At 38.6% G+C, this 7798-nt stretch overlaps 1 protein-coding gene across 1 annotated transcript in view; it reads left to right on the forward strand.

Annotated features, from left to right (window-relative positions):
- Positions 1 to 1199: 1199 nt before the first annotated feature.
- The window catches only part of LOC118337755 (phospholipid-transporting ATPase ABCA1-like), a 177729-nt gene continuing 171130 nt past the window's right edge, over positions 1200 to 7798 (forward strand). The window contains exon 1 of the mRNA XM_035674855.1: positions 1200 to 1459. The gene's annotated coding sequence lies outside the window, so the exon portion shown is untranslated. The remainder of the gene's footprint in view (positions 1460 to 7798) is intronic.

Here is a 7798-nt window from a genome sequence, read left to right on the forward strand (position 1 = left end):
GGGTTTGGCTTGTGTTCCCATTATCATTTGTTCCTCAAGGTATGCAAGAAACAAATTACAGAGTAGCGCTTTTGCAAATGTGCGCCTTGTTTTTCATTAGTATGGCTAGACTAATACAGGGTTTACTGACCTGGGAACAGCAAGTGTACTCCATCGTGCGGGCACCTTTGAGCGGCAGCACTTCATTAGTTGAAGCAATTACTTTTGGGCAGTCAAGGTTTCACCTGGGCTCCAGGAGTGTGAGCGTGTTCATCAAATTGAGAGTATGAAGTCACACTGACCCCTCAGTGATTGTGAGGGACAGAAAACTTTTCTCTTGCAGTTTGCAAGAGCACTGGAGGATGAGAGTTCGCAATCATCATAATCAATCATTAGTTATTGGCACACTGTGCTGTTACTTGAAGATCTGGCCGTCATTTTCAAATCTCATTTAGTTTTCAAAACGGAAATTTCTCTTCACATGAATGTTAATCAAATGTAGCATTTTTTCTTAAATGGGAATGACAAATGATACATTGCAGAACTTTAATAGCCCTGCTTTAGCTTTAGTCTGAAAGAAGGAAGTTTCCAGTGACACATTTCCTGATAAACACAAAAATACAATACAGTGTGAGGCTTCCTTGTTTATTTCCTGTCTAAACACCCATCTCATCTGCATAATTATATCCTCCCAGTGCACCTTTGGTATTATTCTTTATTACCTAGCATAATAAACTCTTAGCCCCCTTGTTACCAAATTATATAGTTGCTATAAAACCCTACAGTCACTGCACTTAGCTGCTCCCCTCTTGTGACACATTTGGTTGATCATCAACAACATCATCAACATTTTCAGCCTGGTTCTGTCTCACGGTAAATAAATGCACGTCCCATGATCCCATCTGGTCTCTAACCTCTCTAATTGACACTTCACTTATTAAAAAATAAATAAATAGTTTTAGGACTAATTAGATCATGAATAATTTGTGCTAAGTCAACAGGTGACTAAATTTCAAAGTTTACCGGGAGACAACCCTACAAGACAAACGGCACGTGAATGGAAAAAACAAGGCCAGCCAAATGTAGGGCAACGTTCCTGTTTGCCCCCCTCGCCTCGTCAGGTGACTCAAACAAGGCTACAAGAAACAGACATATGTGTTCTGCTACAGGGCTAAGCTTAAGGGAACATGCTGTGTAATGTACACCACCTGTGTGCTTTCCTGGCTGTGGTATTACTGTGGCTACAGTCGCTACGACAGGCTCAGCACAGGTCATTTGCATACTTTATGACTCTAGGTAAAAAGGGACGGCAACCATGAGAGGTAGGCAGGGAGTGTGTGTGAGAGAGGGGGAGAGATAGAGGAAAAGATAGTAAAAGCGTGGCTTTTTGCGTGAGTCATAAGGGCTGGCAGTTAAAACTGGTCAAATTCATCTCTAGGCCATAAGATGAGCTGACAGGTGAAAGCCAAACATCTTGGAGGTAAGTTGTTTTTGACAGTTAGTTTTCTCTAACAGGACACATGTTTTGTAGCCAAGCCTCCTGTGATGCTGTCTTTTCTTCTGCTGTTGTTGTTGTTGTTTTTGTAGCTCGCTCTCCTACTCCTGAGGCTAGCTCCGGCTCAGGCCTGGGTATCTATACACTGGTCTCTGTTTTTTCCTCCGCCTGTCTTGTCTGCAGTGGCTCAAACAGAGTGCTCTGAGAACTGCTTATCGTATTTGAAAGCATTTATTAACCGCTCTCCGGGCCGGCTGCTTTTTAAAAATGGAAATACAGTAGGAGAGGAGGAATTAAAGGATTTCAGCAGATACCTTTGGTGCTATACAATAACAGAATAACAAAAATAAGCACTTATTGTTTTGTGTTTTGTTATAGTTATAAACCAAATATCCAGAAATCTGAACATGCTCATTTTGTAAGGGCTTGTTTGCTGAGTCAGAAGGGGAAAGACCTTTGGCCTTTGCTGAGCAACGTTAGGTAAATGCTAATGATTACCTGAGCCTAGACTGCTGTGTGGCCTACCTTTGTACTGTACACTGTGTGTGCAAAATAACGTCTACTTGAATGACATGTCTTAATGATTCATTAAGTGTCATGAGCATTTATCCGATCTTTTTTTATTCATCATTTTCATTTGTTTCTAATGAATGAGTAATTAGCTGCTAAAAGTGATTGACAGGTTGCCCCAGGAAGCACAGTTACCAGAGCTTAGAAATATTGCTTCTCTAAACTAATTACCTGTAATGACTGACTTAATATCAGTGATTTTATTTTGACAGACGCCACAATCACAGCTTAAAGTATCTGTCTTAAAAGTAGTATTTGGTCAGAAGGGTTGAATTAGTGACAGAATTAGAAGCACGCTGATTTCTAATGTATTAAGTTGAACTTCATCGGTGCTTTACACTCTGTGTGTCTTTCATTCACACACAAGGGCACAAACACTTTTGTCAAATGGCTTCAAAAAGAAACCTTTGAGGATGTGAATTATAAACCAGCTGTTATCAACCAATCTGATTAGTCTTCGCACTTGAGGGTCTGTGTCGAAAAATACATTTAATAAGCAAGTAATTAAACAGTTTTCAAGAAAAGCTGCACACACGCTTTCCACTCTCGCTCCCCCACAAGAATAAATATCCTTCACGCAGGTGTGACCAAATTCCCCAGATTTGTTTGTTATCCTCAAAAGTAACATCGGTGGAACAAGTGCCAGTGCTGCTGTCACCAGAGTGCATAATGTTGCCACATTGTCCTCTCAAGCATGGCATAATTATATCCAAATAAGTCATTAAGGTTGCATGCTCCCTTCAGTGTAGCAAGTAAATGAACAGATTTATTTCTCTTCACCAGTGCTGCTTTCATTGTGCATTTGTTCCTTTTTTTATGTTGACATTGATGAGCTTTGAATCCACAATAAAAAAAAGTTAAACAATTTTAAAATAAAATAGAAATAATAAAAAAGCAATAGCATGGGGGGGTAATAGCATTAGAATGACTGTGACCCCAAGATTTTTTTTGGAAAAAAAAAAAAGTCATATATTTATGCATCTCTTGTCCTCTCCATGAGCTTGCTTTGCCGCTATGTAACGATGTGTGTATAGTGTGGACAAGGCCGAAATATGAGATGAACCTCCTCCAAAACCTTGTAGTGTACTGCAGAAGGTCTCTGTACTTCTGCAAGGGTCTAAAGATTATCAAGAACCGTGTTTGGGTCAATAAACTCTTCCCTGTGAGCTTGGCAGAGCGGGCACAGGCAATGGAGGTGCCGCAGGGAAAACAGGGTGCTGATAGCAAGTATGAGTGAGGTTTAAGCTTCCACTAGCTGTTGAGTGTGGTGGATACTGCAGAAAGCCTATGTATATTGTGGCCACTGGTTTAGATTGTGGCTGAAACTTGAAAAAGCTATAACAGACAGGAAGTTGTTGGAGCACGGCAATAGTTGTAGCAATGGATAGAAAATTCAAGCAATGTGAGGATGCACTGCTGCCAAACATCAAGACTGGACAAATACGCAGTATTCAGGGCCACTGGGTTCTGTGATTGTCTTGCTAACAATGTTACAAACAGAAGCTGTTCATTGAGCTATATTTTTTAAATAACATCATTGTTGTGGAACATACTGCGCAAATGAACAGAGAAGAAGTGGATTATGGATTTGTTTGAAATGTTTGTAAGGACATTTAGATATTTTTTTGCCATGAAACTAGGTCACTGGTAGAATCCGCCATGAATTTAAACTGCAATCCTCTGTGAAGGAGCAAGCAGGTAGCTATAAACCTTTTAAGTGAGAGAAAGTATATGTATTTTTCATATAATCTTAAAATGTATCAAACATTATATATTCCCTATCAGGGTTGGGATGGTTACTTTAAAAATGTAATCCGATACAAATAGCATAATTACCTGTTAAAAATGTAGTCAGTAACGAATCCAGGTATCACAATATTAAAGCAACGTAACTTGAGTACTTTCTGTTACTGTTGGATTACCTCAACACCAGATATGCAAGAAGCAGAAAATAAAATGGGAAAACCAAATTTGTTTTGCATCAAAAATGTGTCCTCTCAGGCCATTTTTAAATACATGCCTTTGAACCATGAAATAATTGCCAGAAAATTCTATTTTCTTTTTTTTTTTTTTATATATCACACTGATGATGTAGAGGTCTCAAAAACTCATGTATCAAATATGAAACAAACACTTGGCTTTACAGGGTTAAGCAAATTCAGGCAGTATCCTATAGGCTTAGGCAGCACTAGGGCATCAGATATGGGGAAGCTAAATTATTACGACGATTTTATGGTCCTCCCGATGATGATTTCATAAATTTCATCATAAACCTACTTAACTGTGAGAATTTGACTCTAAGTAACAATTATTATTCTTCACACAAATGTACATTCTCTTCTCCAGAGATCACAGAGGATCACAGTCATACATCTCATATGAATGAAAAAGATGTGTGTATAAACTATGGCAAAGGTAGACAGAGGATCTCAACCCCATAATTATATTTTACCAACACATAGACATAATTCAGAGAGTTGAAAATGAAAATATTTATAGCTACTTAACGACAAGTATCTAGCAGACTGTAAGCCACACCATGTGAGTGTAAGCCCATAATGTTAGAGACAGGAGTCGCTGACCACACCAGGAAGGGCCGAGGCACTTTACACAGACATTGTCAAAGCAGCACAATCTGCTGGTTGTTGTCCAACACTTGAGGACATTCAATTTAACAAACTAATTGAGTTTACTAATTTTACACTGCAAAAAATAACGGGAAAGGTGTGCTCACGTAGTGATGTGACGTGTGATAGAAAAGCTTCCCCACTGATCTTAGGACAGTGACAGCCTAATAAGCCTACAGTGAATACCAATATGTGGGTACTGACTGGCAGATCTGCAACTGAACTGAGATCAGTGTGATACTGAAAGCAGTATAACTAGGTGAGGTGATTTATTTCTCTCAGTGATAATTTTGGGGGAGCTAAGCTTTCCCCTAGCCTCTGAATAGCACTGCCTATGCCTATAGGCCATTTTCACAGCTGGCAGGCAGAACCTGCGCTGTACTGTGATGTTGTTGCCCTTTCTGCTTTAAAGACCAAAAAATTGAGAAATTTCCACCCAGTGAAAGAATTGTTTTTACTTGAGGCCATGATAACAAATTGGCAACTTTAAGATTAGCTATAGTTTCACTCTAGACCTGAGGGATGTTGTAGTTTGTGCACCACACATGTGCATGCTAGTATATCATTCTTTATCTTAAAATGTATTTTAAAACTGTAATCCTCATTACGTTACTTTGTTACATGCAATCTATAACTGCCCAAGCCTGATCACTATATATTTCTGTTTGCACATAGCACATTTTCTTAACTATATTTATTTATATAATTTCTGTTGCTCCCTCCACCCATCATACTCTCAATAGTTTTATTACATTCATTTGTTGTGATAGTCTACTTTTACCCACATCTACAGATAACAGTTTCAATCATCTTTTGTACACCAGTATACACTATAATTTAGAAGTTTTCTTGATGTCTTTTTTTTTGCACAATGAATCAGTTTAGATTAATGTTGTAAAACGAACTGAAGCAGCACTTTCAGGGGTCACGCTGGTGATTAAATTGTTCAGCAATTAAATCAGCAGAATGATCAAGCTGGTGTGCAAAAAAAAACAACTGCTCACGGTGAAAAGTGTTCATTATCATGTATTACCTGTAATTAAAACAAATAACATAAGTATCTCCTTGAACCTACCTTCTCACAGTATACGGTATGAATTCCTTCTGCAGCGAGGTTGCTTATGATAGAGACAGGGTTGGAGAGAGAAAAAAGACCGATTGAATGAAGGAGCACAGGGACCATTATACCCTTCAGAGGGCTATAGAGGCCCCCTTGTAACGGATGTTGCAGACATTCTCTGCCGTCCTTTGCTCTCATGCCGTATGACAAATATCTGTTTACTCTTTCGATCATCCTAGGGGCTGAAATAATGCACTTTGCTGTCCCCAGTCCTCAAACGCTGGGCATGCATCAGCACTTATATCCTCTCAATACTTTTTTCCTTTTTTGTATCACTGCATTCTGTGCCTTTCTTGGTCCTTTCATGGGTTTTTCTTTGGAACTAATGATACTGTGAAAAGCTGATGCCAGAGTGTGATGGCCACAGTCGTGTGAAAAACAAGTCCAAAAAAGTGGCAAAAAGAACTTACTTCAATTATTCTCCCGCTCCCAGTCGTAGATTAAAATGATGATTTGGAAAACAGTCTTCACACTTTATGGTTTTGTTCTCTTGAGAGCTGTGTTTCATTGTGTTCTGTAACACTGTGGCTGCAATGCAAATCACAATCATATCCTCTCTTGTTACTTGTTATCTGTTCTTTAGATGAGGAATTGAAAAAGAGTCCTTGAGCTGGGCTTTTACACAACACTTGCACACACACACACACACACACACCATCTTCTACAGACTTTTTTCAGATACCAACACAACTCACGCACACACATTTTTGACGTATGGGTTGAGTATATTCTTTTAGAGATGTTGTTTACCCTTCATGCTTGACGCGATTTCAGAGTGGAGGTGGTACCGGCCTGTCCTTCTCTTGCGCATTACGTGTTTCAAAAGACGAGGCTTGAAAGCTGTGCAAGCGAATGTAGCACATACTCAATTATACAAGCACTGATGGAGTCGAGTGGTCATGCGTATGCTAGGCCTCTGTGAAGAATCGGACTGTTTATACATTTGTTCAGCTCTATCACCACCATCTCCTTCCTAAGGTATACAATATTAGCCATCAGCTGAAAGATAATAAGTAATAGACTACAAGAAAAACTACTATGGAGATAGTGATGTGATTGTAGTATACATCCTACTGTAGTCTCTAGTAAATATCAAATATATGGAATGCATTTGATAGCTTAATAGCAGCAATTACATGAAAACACATTTGGCCTATACAGCAGTACAAATTGGTATTTCCAACAAAACAAAATGTTAGTCAGCTCCCCTCTCAACAATATCCTGGAGGTGATTATTGGATGGCCTCGAGCGTTCTAATTCTATGTACCATTAGAGCTCTTTTTTGGCCATTTGGAAATGTGGAAGCTTCAACTTCCCCATGACAGTAAATAAAACATCCATGAAGTAGCTGTAAATAATGTAAACACACAGAGGGAAGCTGGAACCTGAACAGAAAGAGGAAATGGAGCGTTAAAAGGTGGCACATTTGTCAGGACTACCCTTGGGCTAAAAAGCCCATCCCTACCTGCCCCCACTTTGTACACATCTTAACAGTCTCCACAGAGCATCAGTGGAAGTGCTCTGCAACATGTTTTAAACACAGATAGGTAACATACCTTGAATATTAAGAATTAATAACTTTTCTTTGAATGTTGAGTATTTAAAAGCCTTTCTTGCATTTGCATTTTTTTCTACTCAAAGTTTACTGCACGTGTGTTTTAGAAATTCATCTTTTCAGTCTGTAGCTTTCACATGCAATGAAGATATATTTTTAGAATGGAAATCTGAAATATCAACATAGATTCAATAACATATTTTGAGTTAATTAGCAAATGTCATATTTGTTTGAAGGTAAGTGCAGAATAAATAAATTGTTGCATTTATTCCCAGCTATCCTTGTTAACAAAACTTAACATATCAATAAAGGCTTTTTCTCCTTCCAATTGTTAGAAAATGCACTTACAGGCTGTGTACTGCAGATTATTTGCCTTTTGGTTAAATACATGGACTTTACATAGAGTACATCACATGTATATATGTATATATTTTATAAGGAGTACGATCTA

Source organism: Morone saxatilis, unplaced genomic scaffold (genome assembly GCF_004916995.1).
Source record: "Morone saxatilis isolate NCDOM2014 unplaced genomic scaffold, NCSU_SB_2.0 Contig4, whole genome shotgun sequence".
Taxonomy (NCBI): domain Eukaryota; kingdom Metazoa; phylum Chordata; class Actinopteri; family Moronidae; genus Morone; species Morone saxatilis.